Genomic DNA, 15251 nt, shown 5'->3' with positions numbered 1-15251 from the left:
AGTCTATACATGGGAATTTAAATATCGAGGTAGCAGAAGTAAGATGTTAGCATGCAAAGCTCTATTCAAGCAAACAAACAAAACAAACAGAAACAGTGAACCTGTATGTGTGTGTGCGTGTATGTGTGTGTGTTATTTGCCTTAGAGACACAGCATACTTATTAAGCTCATGTACTCATTTGGCGTTTATAAAAGAATAAGCAATGACCTACAATTAACTAAGTAAATGTCAGTATTTTACCTAATTCTCCAAACAACCCAATGGAATATACACTTTTGTCCACATTTTTTACAGATGAAGACTAGGAGATTTGGAAAGGTAAGATAAATTAGTTATAGTCATACAGGGAGGGAGAGGAAGATGAGATCTGAACCCAAGTCTGTTTAACTAAAGAACCTGGAATCTAAGGAGTGTGTAGGATGATAAAGGTCTCTGCAGGGTGTTTATCATTCAGTCTGAACTACTTAAGTATATACAATGGATGGAGTGGCAAAGTCCTGGATTGGCGTGGGCTGAGCATTGGTCTTAGGTGACCCTTCTTATTTTTGCACGTGTTTGCACACCCTCCTTTTTTGGACAAGAATCCCTTTGGCAAGAGGGATCACTTATGGGTGAATGGAGGTTTATTGCTGAGAGAAATGGAAGGAAGGGCTCCTTGAACTTGAACCCATCCTGATCCAACTATCCAGAGATTAAAACAACAACAACAAAAAAAAACAAAACAAAAAAACAACAACAAAAGCAAAAACAAAAATAAACATAAACAAACAAAAAAAAACAAAAAACACAAATAATTATAAGACTGGTCATATGACCTGAAAGAACTCCTACAAAACTCAGAAAGCTGAGACATCTGCTGGGAGACCACCCCAGCTAAGCCTGGCCCTAAGAGAAAAGCTTAAACTTCTTAATTCAGAGGGAAATGCTGATCTCTCTGTACTTCAGGCTGGAGGTGAAGTAGAGTTGTAATAAAATTTGAGCAGCAGCCAAAGCTGGGTGTAGTCAAGGCCAGTTAGAGGTATGTGGGCAGCTGAGGAGGTTCTGGGACTCCCAGAAGTAACTGGGAAGTGACCCAATGCACATGCAAGGCACCTAGATCACTGTATAACAGATAGAGGCTGCTCACATATTAGTAACCACAATTATGTCCATGGGCTGGATAGGTCACATTGTTGTTAAACCGATATATACACATATATATGCACCTGTATCACTTCTCTCTTATGTCACCATTAAATCTAACACTGATTATTATTTTAAAATTTCCATCTGCCCTATTTGAGTTCAGAAACCTAGATTTATCTCCTCATCTCACTGTTTCTATTGAACATTTTATGGGCATTCAGTACATGTTCACTAAATGAATGTATGAACGAGTAGGATAGATCTATGTGTACTGATACACTCAGTTGGCGAGAGATGTATATGAGGCCAATTTCTATGCAGTCACCCACAAAGTAAGAATTTAAAAGAGAGTTTTCTTCACCTCCACAGACTCAGGCAAGCCCTTAGTAGCTCAAGGATGGAAAAGTCTGTTTCTCAAGACGGTGGAGTCTAGTCAGAGTATAGTCTAGGGACAACCCCTTTCCACACTCCACATAAATGCTTTTATTAGAAATGTGAGAGGACATATTCTTTTTTTGGTTATTTCAGGGGATGAAGATAAACCTAAGACCTTGATGAGACAATGAACTTCATGAAGTATTGGGTTTGTTTCCCAGAGAGTTAATTCATTCAAAACTGATGTCCTTCCCAAACACCATAATACATATATTCTCCTAAATTATTCCATTTCCAAAATAATCATATTTCACACATTGTTTCAGAACTTTATACTATGTGGTAATATCTCTGTTCTGTTTTTTAAGCATTGGAGAAATGAGCAAAGACACACTCATTCATTTACATTTATTTTGCATTTCTGTAAACAATTGTATTTTTATTTTTTATAAATCAATTTTAAACTCTTAGGTCATTGATTAGGAGAACACTTGAGTGTGGCAAGTTAAAGGTTGCTAAGTGCTATTACAACATTTATCTGGAAGAGCATCATCGTTCTTCAGAAAATAGACAAAAAACCACAATGATGGTCTCTGGACAGACCAAGTGATCAGGGATCAGATCTACAAAACAGCACACATTAGGAGACAGACACCGAACCTTTATGAAAACCAGGAATAACGATAACACTGAACTCACTTGTAGTCAAATATATTTTAAAACTAGTCAAAGTAAGGATAGCACCTGCTTATTTTCCAACATTATAGAAGAGATTAAGCTTATAGGAGAGACAAAAAAAGAACATGCAGATGCCTCTTACTCTCCATTTTGCCAGTACCTGGGGTTTACAGAGCAGATATATAAATTTCCACAGAAATGACTTGAGTACCCAAAATTTATTTTCTAAACCAAGTTTTCTCAGGTGGTGAGGGTTGAGGTGTGGGGAGAAGAGAGAATTTCAAGATTTAAGCTTGGGATGGGTTTGAGCACAGCTACTTAGCTCCTCAACAACTCAACCATTCCTCTTTGATGTTTTCATTTGTAATTTTGAAGGACCCTGACGAAGACAGCACTACCATATTTCACAAGCCCAAGTAACCTCATTGATAGCTGAGATAGTGAATGATAGGTAGGCATACCCTGCATGGCCCTACATGAAAACTTTGGTTGCAGAAGTGGGGTGAGCTGTTGTCACCATCAACACTTCCAAAATGCAATGATTGAACAGTATCCATCATTAGCTTTATTCACACCCCACCATGTTATTATTCACATCTCAGCAGAGCATGTTAAATACTTTGTCTCTTTTAGTGCATACCAATTTAGTGCATACATATTGTTTCTGTTCCATGTAAAGAAACTGAGATTTAGAGGGGTGTATAACTTGACCAACATCACTTCATTTGTAAGTGTGGTAGAGGGGGCATCACTTCAATCCAGGCCATCTGTGCACAGATCTATATTCTTCACTGAATAAAACTCTTCCATGTACAAAATACTTTTGCATAAATTAGCTCATCTAAATTGTATGTATAATTTATATAGGTATAAATTAACTTACAATTCAGCTGCGTGGATCAGAAGGATCAGGGACTGACAGACAAGATGAGAATCAGAGAAGGTCCTTTATTTTCCTCAAGGCCACATAGCTATACGTTCTGTAACTCAAACCTGAAATTTTTTAATTCTTTTTTTTTTAATTATTTGCTGTATTTCTTTCTTATGGCTATAGAGGCAATACACAAACTTTATATTTTTTCAATATTGAATTTTTCAAATCTAGCCTTTGCTACTAAACGAAAGTATAAATTTAATTAAATTACTTAACCTCTCTGAGTCTCTGTTCTTTTTTTATTTCTAAGAGAAGTATAACAATACAGGCATGATTTACATTAAAATATCAGCAAACATGTCTAGCCGAGTGCCTGGCATACTTTAGGTATTCAATGTGTGAACTCTCACTTTACGCATTCCTTCTAACTCAAATGGGGTAGTTTCAGGACAAGTAAAAATGCAACTTATTCAAGCAAGTAAAAAATATATTAATAGCTGGCACCAAAATTTATCTTAGGAAGGGAACTTTATTTGTCAAAATATCTTGATACGCATTTGTGGAAGATGTGACTCTGAGGGCACAGATATCAGTAGGAAGCCTAGCTATCACAAGGTTAGATTTTTCTGGATAAGAAAATTATAGGAATTTATGTTTTGTGCCCAAAACAGGAGGAGATCAGAGGAAGATGGAGACGGTGGGGAGGAGAGGGAAGAACAAGAGAGATGGGGTGATGTAAGCTACATGAGCTGAACTAGGGATATTCTCCCACAGAAGGTTCTACAAAGACATTTTCAAAACGGATGCCTATTGTTCAATTTAAAATCGTTCATTAATTGGATTTAGATTCTACCCCAAAAACTCAAATTTAGTTTGTTTATGTTCCATCTGGTTTAGAACAGAAATGCATGGTTGGAAATAGAAGAGACCCTAATTATTATGGAAGTCATTTTGGCATTCTTAGAAATCTGGGATCCTTGAGGACCTAACACAGTTTGGGGGTGAACTCAAGAGACAGGCAGTCCCAGAGGGCATTTGGGCTATATAATTAATTGAAAGTCCATTTAAAGTCAGTAGACCAAAACATGGTTCCAATTTCAGCATGATTTTTTTTTAATATAATTTTTTATTTTTTATAAACATATATTTTTATCCCCAGGGGTACAGGTCTGTGAATCACCAGGTTTACACACTTCACAGCACTCACCAAAACACATACCCTCCCCAATGTCCATAATCCCACCCCCTTCTCCCAAACCCCCTCCCCCCAGCAACCCTCAGTTTGTTTTGTGAGATTAAGAGTCACTTATGGTTAAATACATTTAGAAGAGACATACTGCAGACATTAAGATGCAGGTTATTGATCCTTTTTTTTGGCATATTTGAAACATACCTTCAAACTGTTGACTTTGACATAGAAGGAAGTAAAGAAGAATTCATTTCTGAATATCCTTTATTTCTTTAAATAGGCTTTATTTTTTACAGCAGTTTTAAATTTACTGCACAGTTGAGCAGAGAGTTCCCATATATACCTAATCCTCACCTCAACCCCTGCCAACTTTCTCTACCATCCGTTTACCCCATGAGAGTGGTACTTCTGTAGTGTAAAACCTATACTGGCACACCATTATCACCCCAAATCCGTAGTTTGCATTAGAGTTCACTCTGGGAAAATCTCCTTTATTTTCAAGCTACAGTTTTCTTTCACATCACTGGTCCACCGAGACACCTGCCCCATTGCATGATGAGATGTCTCAGCATATCTGGATAGGTTGTCAATTACCAAGTATCAAGTGTAGCCATTTCCCAGACAGGTGACCTGACTTGGCAGTGATCTCAATACATTCATTCATAGTACACATTTTGTCAAAGAGAAAGCCATAGATATATAAATACAAGCATAGGTACTTGGTTTATTATTTTTTAAAAAATGACAGCAATATCCAAAGCACAGCTATTAGTTTAGTAACAGGTCATAGAAAGAGGATGCTGGAGGCTTTAAGGGAAAGAGAAACATTATTACAACTTTGTCCTCAGGATCTGGCTTTTCATTAAATATCAGCCTGAAATAAATCAATTCCATCATATTCTCCTTTTTTGCCGCTGGACTGGTTTTTACAGGATCCATAATAATCTTGTAACACTTGGTATTTTTACTGACTCTACTACAAACAGGTGTTTATCCTTCTTACAAAATGCTGTTTTAACATAGGTGCAGATTTAGGAGTTTAACGTGATTTTGTGTTTTCCTATTATGAGTCAGGAACATCCCATTACACACCTCCTTTCTCAGTCTTCCCAGGGAATGGATGGGGAATATTTCATTCACTGGTGGTTTGGTCCAGGACAGTCCCAGTCCCCTTTCATGTGTTAATTCTGACTGATGCCACATGAAATGTCTCAGGGGCCTTGGCTCTGCTGTTGCTATGACCACTAATGCTTTGTGTGGTTAAAACCCGCACTTAACTTCAGTTCTGATGCTGTCATTTCACAGTTATTCCCTAGCAAGCTTTCCTTTATGTATGGGATTTCAGAAGCTTAGATGCCTGAATGAGAACTGGTAGAAACACACGCGTCAGGAAAGCGTCAGGAAGGTTGGGTTTTAGGCACTATTCACGGGAATGTATTGCTGTGTCTAAAAGGTTTTGTTCTGGATTTTTTAATCAGAATATTAGTGGGATGTTGATTTTATCTTTTCCTGTTGAACTTTTACCAAATGTTGTCATTTGACGTTTACATAAACTGTTAAGTGTCTATAATTCTGGCAGCAACTGTTGCAATTAAGAGGACTTGGGTTTTTTGAGGTTTTTTTTTTTTTTGCACCTCCTCCCCCAAAATGTTGCAGAAGCCTAGGTTGAGCTGTAACATTTGTAAAGAAGAACAAAATGCAAAATAGAAAATAATTTCATAAATATATCATTATTACATATAAAATAGAAAATGATGTCATATTCTATTTTAAAATAATGATATTCTATATCATTATTTTAAAAGGAAAAAGAAAACCAGCGTGGTTAGAGAAAGGGCACAGACGAAAGCATAGATGTAAGCTCCTTGTTTTGGAAGGGACATGGAAGAACACTATTCCCAAATCCATAAATCAAAGTAATATCACCAAGGGAGTGTCTACTACCACCTACTGGTGGCAGGAAAGAGGTGGCTTTGTTGTAGGGATGCCTCCCTTTTTACCTGTACTGTGAGAGCTCTTAGGATGACGCAGCTGGTTAAGTGAGGGTGTCCTTAAATGTGCCCCTATTGTTTTTACTTACCTCTTCTTTCTTTTGATTGAGAGTTTCCTCTATTCTTTGTTTCCTTTAATTTTCTAAATGTTTCTCTAGCTGGTCTGGACCCCTGAGAGTTTAGAGCTTCTCTGTTGACTCTCTAACCCCGTGAGCTGGCATGATGAGCTTGAGTAAAACTGCATCCACTTCTTTCAACTCTAGGTCTGTGTCTACAAACGCTGATGCCTGTGCAGTCCTCATTTCTAGTGGGTCAGTAATTGTATTCTGTTGGCATTATTGACCAATTACTTCATATCCCACTGGTTCGGGTACAGCAGGATCCAGAAAAAGCTGCCAAAAATGAGAGGTTTGAGGAAATTTTTGAAACATTCAAAGTTTGGCATTGAAGTAGAAACAATTATTGTTAATAATAAAATGATTACGATTACAGCTGACATTTTTTAAAATTTTGCCAAGGAAAAACCCTAAAATATGGTTACCCAAAATGAATCAGAGCTGCCATATATTATTATCATTTCCTTAAAAAAGGCTTTTGAACCACTAAAAAAGTAAAAGGAATATATTCTCAAAAAAAAAAAAAAACACACCACCCAATATTCACTTAAATTAAAATGAAACAAATTGGATATATTAAGTTTACCAAAGTTTACCAATTTTTAAAAATTTTCTGCAGGCACTAGAAGCTAGTGAAAGCTTCACCCTAGACTCACTTCTGAAGACAAAAGGAGAATAGCAGAGGGTGTGGGATTTAGATAAAAAGGTCTGAAGTAGAAAGAGGAACACAAACAGCTAGCAGATGGGAAACTGCTTATGTGAATGGGTGCTGAGTCTGGTGGATGGTGGGAGAGGCATGTTGATTCAGCATCTGAACTGGAGAGTAGGTGACTGGTGATAAAGACTGAACAGCAGGGGCCTCAGATCCCAGGAGGCATTACAGCGGTCCAAACAGAGAAGGCAACATGGGAATAATTGATCGGTTAAAAAAAATGTGCAGTCATAGGATTCGGAGTGTGGATATCACTAAAAAAAAAAGACGTATGTTGCTAAAAACCACCACCAACAATAACAAGTGTAGACCTCCTCCCTGCAAAGGATTAACATATACCATACAGACGAATGTGCAAACTGTCAGATTGCCATCATCTATAGTTTTTTGCAGGTTTTCTGAATAAAAATGAATACTTATGAATAATATGATGTAAGATCATTTCTACATGTTACCTATATTTACATAATAACTTTTTTCTTATCACTTTTGATTGTATGGAATATCTGATAAAAATACCAGGTCAGGTTTTATTGGTGATATCCATTAGTATATTGCGTTAACCACATGGATGAGCTAATTAATTTTAAAGAAAGCTATCGTGAAGTGATTTAAGGGAAAATGCCCATATGAAGCAGCTTTGGTTTGGTTAAAAAGAATAAAATTGAGCAAGGAGCTTTTCTTATAGAAATTAATGTTGGAAAATGAAATTACTTTATATTAGGGAGGTGCTGATAACCTACTAAAATCACTGAGGAAAACATATGTTTTCATTTAGGTTGCAGATAAATTTATTTTCATACTTTAAATTATGTAGCTATTGAAATTTTTTTTATATTAGAAAAGTAAATAATTTTAGCACTGCCAGCACAATCACACTCTTATTAAACATAAAAGAAAAAGAATCAATATGGTAAATTACAACAAAAGAACATGTTTCTTTATAGTTTTTCATTATTTTTATCTAAGATCTGAATAGACAGATTTTCTTTTTAAAACATGCTTTTGCTTCAATCCTAGTTCTAGTTCTTTTATGTAATTCACATCAATCACACTTTCAATTATCTTTATCTTATCAACAAAAGACATTTGGTGAATCTGAAGAAAGAAAAAAAAAAAAACTGAATGCTTACCAAAATTCCAAATTACTCTGAGCATTCTTCTTGAAATCTTAATTTATATTTTGTATTTTGAGAAATAAGCAAACTGGAATTATTTCAAATAGCAACTTTAAAGAATTTGCCACTAGTAAATTGGATTAGGACTTAGCATCAACAAGATCTATGAAAGTGGTTTGAGAAAGAAAAATAATCTGATTATCATAAGTAGAAGTCTTGTTGAGTTAGGAGAAAATCACTTAATATTTTAGAAGTTAACTGATAATGATTGAATTCAGTATAGAGCATTTTTTTTCTTTTCAATATGTAGGACTACAAAATGGAGTGGTTATAACTCATCTCAGATACCCATCCCAATATTATTTTTATTATATATTTTATGTGTATTTCACTTAAATTTTTCATAGGCTATCTCTTTTCTTAGAAAATTATTTTTCCTTCCCAATGATCAATGTGTATGCCACACACACACACAAACACACACACACACTTATGTCTATAAATTAAGGTTGACAAGTTAATTGTTATTTCAGGCAACAGGAAAGACAGGTACCTCTAGTACAACTAATAAGTCATTTTATTAACATTTGTCTTCTAGGAGAGGATAAGGAATATATCAGAAAGGCAGAAATTCACATATTGTGCTCACCTAAGGTCTTAAATCCCAGAGAAGAGAGAAATTGTCCAAGTGCAATTCTTTCATCTTAAAAAATAATGATTTAGTTGGATGGTCAAAACCTCAGTAGAACCTAAGTAAAATAAATAAAAAATAAAACTATGTTTAGTTTTAGAGCCTAAGGACATGCACTTCTAAAACAAAACAAAACAAAACAAACAAACAAACAAACAAAAAAACCCCTCAGAGGCTTAAATAATGCTTAAGAGTTTTCATTTAATTAAAGTGGATGCAGATAATTTTGGTCTAGGTCTGAGCTGTCTTGCACTTCATACTTGCTTTGCTGCCCTGTTACTCGAAGGCAAAACTCCATTAAAATTCAACATCTTAACAACTGCTAAACACTCTTGGGTTGAGAGTTTGATAGTGTATCAGGTCAGGAACTCAAGCCTCTGGGTAAAGACAGGCCATGGTTCTATGGGTGTTAGCAGTGAACACCAGCAATCAGCTGACGGAAAACTCTGGTCTCCTAAAATTACACAGCATGGAGGGTCTTCACTGAGCTGCTCCGATGGTTTTGTTTGTTTTTTTGTTTGTAGAGAACAAAAACATAGAACTTATGAGACCCCAGTGAAGACAATACATGGGCTTACGATGCATATGTTTTAAAGAAAATAATGTAAGTTTTCCTTGGTTCTCTGTGATGAAGTTGAACTTAATGACCTCCAGAGATCTCACCCTATAAAATGTAATGATTCCAGGATAATCTTGTTTCTTAACCCTGCTTTCTAGTGCAACTAGGCACCGGTGTCTCATCTGGTTGTTGCTGTACTTCAGCAGAGATGGGCTTACATGAAGGAGGAAAAAAAATAATTCCTGAACACTGTTAAGGTTCCTGGCTAGGTCTGAAAGTTAATAAAGACAGATTAACGGAGAAAAGCAGTCAAATTCTATTGGATTTTTTACATACATGAGAGCTCTCATGAGAGAATGAAGACCTAAAGAAGGGTCCGGAACAGGAAACTTTTTTATAGCTTCTAGACAAAGAAACAGTATATTTGTGAAGAATTAATGTGACAAAATTTGGGCTGGAAGTAGCAAATGATGAAATAATTCAGAAGATATAAAGTATGTTTAAGGTCACATAAATATGAATACTCATTCCTGGGAGGAATTTGATAGCATCAGTAGGTGTTGTAGGTATGTTTACTGTTTCCTCAACAACAAAAATCATATAATCTAGAAAAATCTTCATGAAATATGTCAGGAATGAATCTTTTCATTCACAGTGAAATACAAAAGGTCTCTGGACAGAGTGTGTTTGAAAGACAATAAATTGGAGCATTATTATCTGCAAATCTTTTATAAAGTGGTAGAGATACAAAGACTTTTTTTTTTTAAATAAAAGCACTTAGTGCCTATAAATACCTCCATTATGTAGTTAAACAAAATGTAGTACTATAAATTAATGAGTTACTAAAGGTGAACGATCATTAGTATTAGTACAGTTACGTTTAATTGCAAGGAATAATATTATATGTACCATTTGTATTTCAAAGTTGAGGAAACTGAGCTTTGAGCTTTATCCAAGTGAGTGTTTGAATAAAACTGAACTTCAGAAGTTGGATATGTAGAATTAATGTTAATTAATTAAGTGTTAATAATGTCCAGAGAAGATTTTTCCGGTGTCTATCACATAAAATCTAGTTTTCTGTGACCACAAATCTAGGTGCTATTGCATATCTACTGCCAAACCTAAGAGGCATCATGGAGGTCCTATTTCAGTGCTGGAGCCAAAAAGATTTATTAACGGGGCAAGAATAGAGACTTAGTATGGATACCGAGTCAAAGATAGGAATTGAGTGTTCAGTGTAGTTGATACAAAGAATCTTACTCATTCTATGAAGATGTTTGTTGTATATTTAAGATATAACACATTTTAAAGACACAGACCATGCAATAGTTATTGAAACATTTCAGAAAGAAGCAGGTCAACAACTGCTGTGAAAACATCATTTGAAGTGTAGCTGTTTTAAGGTAAATGAGGGACAAAGAGATGATGGTTAGCAGGCAAGAGGCAATGTGTGATGTAAAATGGCTGTCCTCTGTGCATGATGGGTCCCATCTGGGCCACCAACTGTCAGGCACTAGGGATCAGAATGGATTCCACAGTATCACATGGCATGGATTAAGGGATATACTTCAATAGGGGTCAATAAAAGGAAAAGAAAGTGCAATGTGATGGTTAATTTTATGTGTCAGTTTAACTGGGCCATGGGGCGTCTAGCCCTTTGACCAAACATTATTCTGGGTGCATCTGTGAGGGTGTTTCTTGGTAAGATGAACATTTGAATCAGTAGACTGAATAAAACAGATTTCTTTTACTCATGTGGGTGGTCCTCAGTCAATCAATTGAAGATCTGAATAGAACAACAACATCAACAACAACAAAAAAACGTTCAGGAAACTCTGCCTGCTGGACTGATTTAGCTGAGCCATTAGTTTTTTCTGGTCTTTGGATTCAGACCGTAGTATCTGTTCTTGGATCTAGAGGCATTTGGATTGCAACTACCCATCAGCATCCCTGGGTGTCTGGCTTGCCAGCTGTGGGTCTTGGTACTTCTCAGCCTCCATAATTACATGAGCCAATTCTCGTGTGTGTGTGTGTGTGTGTGTGTGTGTGTGATGTACGTGTTCTGCTTCTGTGGATAACCCTAAAACACACATGTTCTCTATTCCTTCATTCTCCTTGAACTGTGCTCCAGTAAGGGCATTATGGGCAGTGTTTCTATGTGTTTCTATGCCTGCCACACCTGTCTTAATCCAGTGAACCAGTGAGGGCAGCCTTATCAGTGGAGGGAGAAACAGATCCCTTGGGTGCCAGCCAGTCTGGATTAGTTTAGGATTTGTATATAGAATTTTTTAGGTATGTTAGCAGCCTAGCTCCCAGAGACCTTGGGACCTATGGGAAGTTGCTAACTCCTCTTTTGTGGGAAAGAAGCCACAGATACAAGACCTTGGGTACAGCCTGCTCAGATAAGGGGACTTCTGGTTCCAGTCACTTATTTTCCATGCAACAGAGAGTGAGCTTCAGGGTCCTGTGTGTGCTGTCTTGTCCCTTGAGTCATACAGTGCTGAATTGCATTTGATGATCTTCATAGTTATGATACTGTGAAAATGCAGTCTTACTGGAGAGTTGCAGCATTTAAGAAGTCAGGATAGAAGATAAAGATTAGTGAATAATAATAGGTTAAAACACTTTCTTTTTTTTTTTAACAGATAATATATTATTTATTTCAGGGGTACAGGTCTGTGATTCATCAGTCTTACACAATTCACAGCGCTCACCATAGCACATACCCTCCCCAATGTCCATCACCAGCCACCGCATCCCTCCCACCCCCTTCCACTCCAGCAACCCTCAGTTTGTTTTCTGAGATTAAGAGTCTCTTATGGTTTGTCTCCCTCTCTGGCTTTGCCTTGTTTCGTTTTTCCCTCCTGTTCCCCAACAAACCACCTCCATCCTGCCTCTTAAATTCCTCCTATCAGGGAGATCATATGATAATTGTCTTTCTATGACTGACTCATTTCACTTAGTATAATACCCTCTAGTTCCATCTGCGTCATTGCAAATGGCAAGAGTTCCTTTTTTGATGGCTGCATAATATTCCATTATATATATAGACCACATCTTTATCCATTCATCTAGATGCCAATGGACATCTAAGCTCCTTCCATAGTTTGGCTATTGTGGACATTGCTTCTATAAACAGTCAGGTGCACGTGCCCCTTTGGATCACTACATTTGTATCTTTAGGGTAAATACGAGGAGTGCAATTGTTGGGTCATAGGGTTGCTCTATTTTCAACTTTTTGAGGAACCTCCATGCTGTTTTCCAGAGTGGCTGCACCAGTTTGCATTCCCACCAGCAGTGTAGGAGGGTTCCCCTTTCTCTGCATCCTCGCCAGCATCTGTCGTTTCCCGACTTGTTAATTTTAGCTATTCTGACTGGTGTGAGGTGGTATCTCACTTTGGCATTAAAATACATTCTTTATTTGCTCCAGATTTCTAATACCATTCCCCTGGATTTTAGTTTATGGAAGATTTGTGTTTTAAGGTAGTTAGAAATATAAATTAATTAGAATCCAAAGGCTTTGGAATGCCAAGGAGACTTTCTTTAACACACTGATGGAAAGTGGGAAGTGCAGACTTTTCATCAAGTAATAATATGAAAGTAGGGTTTTATTAGGAAGAGAAATTCTGCATGATTCTCTGGAGGAATGAGAACATAGGCAGATTAGTTGGGATGCTGTTAAAGTAATCCATCAAGATTACAGCCCTGGAATCGGGTAGTGAGAGGGTTAATAAAAATGGGGGGATATTGCTGAGAGTTGCTTCAAGGGATAGGTCAATAAAATGTGGTGACTCACTAGAAAGATGCTAAAGGAGAGGGCATAAAGATAAATTCAAAGTTCCAAAAGTAGGCAATTAGGAAAAATATATGGTTTCAGTTAGGAGCATCACATGAGGATGTCTGCTGTGGGCCATGGAAGATGAGTGATTTTGGTGAGAAAGTGACATCCAGATAAAACTAAATACAGGCCTAATGATTATAATCAAACTTGGTGCTGGTTAGCATTTGGCTAACACTGAGTGGAAGTGAGGGAATTGCTATATGCTGAATTGTGTCCCCCTTTCCAAATTCATATGCTGAAGCCCTAATCTCCAATATGACTGTATTTAGAGAAAGAATCTCTGTGATGATAATAGTTAAATGGGGTCATAAGGGTGAGTCCCTAATCAACTAGTGCCAGTGCCCTTGTAAGAAGAGAAAGAGACAGGGGCGCCTGGGGGGCTTAGTGGGTTTAAGCCTCTGCCTTCGGCTCAGGTCATGATCTCAGGGTCCTGGGATCGAGCCCCACATCCGGCTCTCTGCTCAGCAGGGAGCCTGCTTCCTCCTCTCTCTCTGTCTGCCTCTCTGCCTACTTGTGATCTCTGTCAAATAAGTAAATAAAATCTTTAAAAAAAAAAGAGAGAGAGAGAGCGAGAAAGAGACACTAGAGCTCTGTCTCGCTTCACTATGTGAAGACACAGTGAAAAGTCAGCAGTCTACAAGCCGGGAAGACAGCTCTTACTAGACACTGAAGCAGTTGGTACTTGACCTTACACTTTCAAGCCTCCAGAACTATGAGAAAATAAACTTCCACTAAACCACTTAGCTTGTGGCATTTTGTTATGTCAGCCTAAACTAATACAGTAATTTTCATCCTTAGAAAATAAAAAAATGATGTTTTACTCTACCTAATTAATTATTGTACTTAAGGCACAAAACAAGATAGTAAGCATCAGAAAAGCAAAAGTAATAATAATCATTTATTATTAGATAATTATGCTATATCTCCCAAGTATGTATGAAGACACAGAATGTGATTATCTTAGAAGGGACATTGACAACTGCGGTTGGATTTGCCTTTGACAGTTTTTTGCTTGTGAATTATATAGAGATAGAGATCTATTCAAAGGCCACTACGGTTTACACATTTATAACAAAGAACGACTTTGTTAGAGTGCTGATAGCAAAAGGAAGATAGATCCACCAATTAGTGAATAATAATAATAATAATAATAACAATAGTAATAATAATAGAGACTAATAGTTAAGTACTTGCATTGTGCCAGGTGTTTTCTGAGGACTTCATGTATATTCACTTAAATCATCTTTGTACAACCCTATTCAGCAGGCACTATTATTAACCCCACTTTGCAGAAAAGGAAAGTGAGACACTGAATATCAGTCACCTGCTCACGATCACACATCTATGAAGGAAAAGAGAAGTAGTGAATGACAACAATCAGTGGCCATTCATATATCTCAAAAGTAGTCATTCTTTAAATGAAACAAGATGGGATTGGGAGGGAGACAAACCATAAGAGGCTCTTAATGTCACAAAACAAACTGAGGGTTGCCAGGGGGAGGAGGGTAGAGAGAGGGTGGTTGGGTTATGGACATTGGGGAAGGTATGTGCTATGAGTGCTATGAAGTGTGCAAACCTGGCGATTCACAGACCTGTACCCCTGGGGCTAATAATACATTATATGTTAAAAAAAGTTTTTAAAAATATATTAAAAAAGGGTTTTAAAAACTAAAAAAAAAAAAAAGTCATTCTTGTGAAAGAAAAAATATAATTAAATTTTTATGAACTTTGGTTGCAAAGTTGTACAGAACCAAAGGATCTTGGAGAAAAGGGCTTCCCAGAGAAGCCCTTTCCAAGGTGGCAGCGCATCCAATGTTCCAGAATTCCTCAGTATATTGAGCTCTGATCTCTCTCTGAAATTTACATACTTCTGTTTGTTTTCCTGTTTCAGAGCTAACGTTTCCTGACCCCCAGCTGTGCTTCCTTCTGGCTAACGGAGCATTTTCCAGTGTTTTCTTGTTCAGTCTCAGCAGTGTGTGTT

The 15251-nt window shown here is 37.0% G+C and overlaps 1 protein-coding gene across 3 annotated transcripts in view; it reads left to right on the top strand.

Annotated features, from left to right (window-relative positions):
* Positions 1-15251, top strand: part of DCC (DCC netrin 1 receptor) — a 1135716-nt gene that overhangs the window by 421880 nt on the left and 698585 nt on the right. The gene's annotated exons all lie outside the window — the stretch shown is intronic.

Source organism: Mustela nivalis, assembly GCF_964662115.1.
Source record: "Mustela nivalis genome assembly, chromosome: 14".
In the NCBI taxonomy this organism is placed as follows: domain Eukaryota; kingdom Metazoa; phylum Chordata; class Mammalia; order Carnivora; family Mustelidae; genus Mustela; species Mustela nivalis.
Note: the sequence above shows the minus strand (reverse complement) of the source record. Positions and strands in the feature narration are given on the sequence as shown.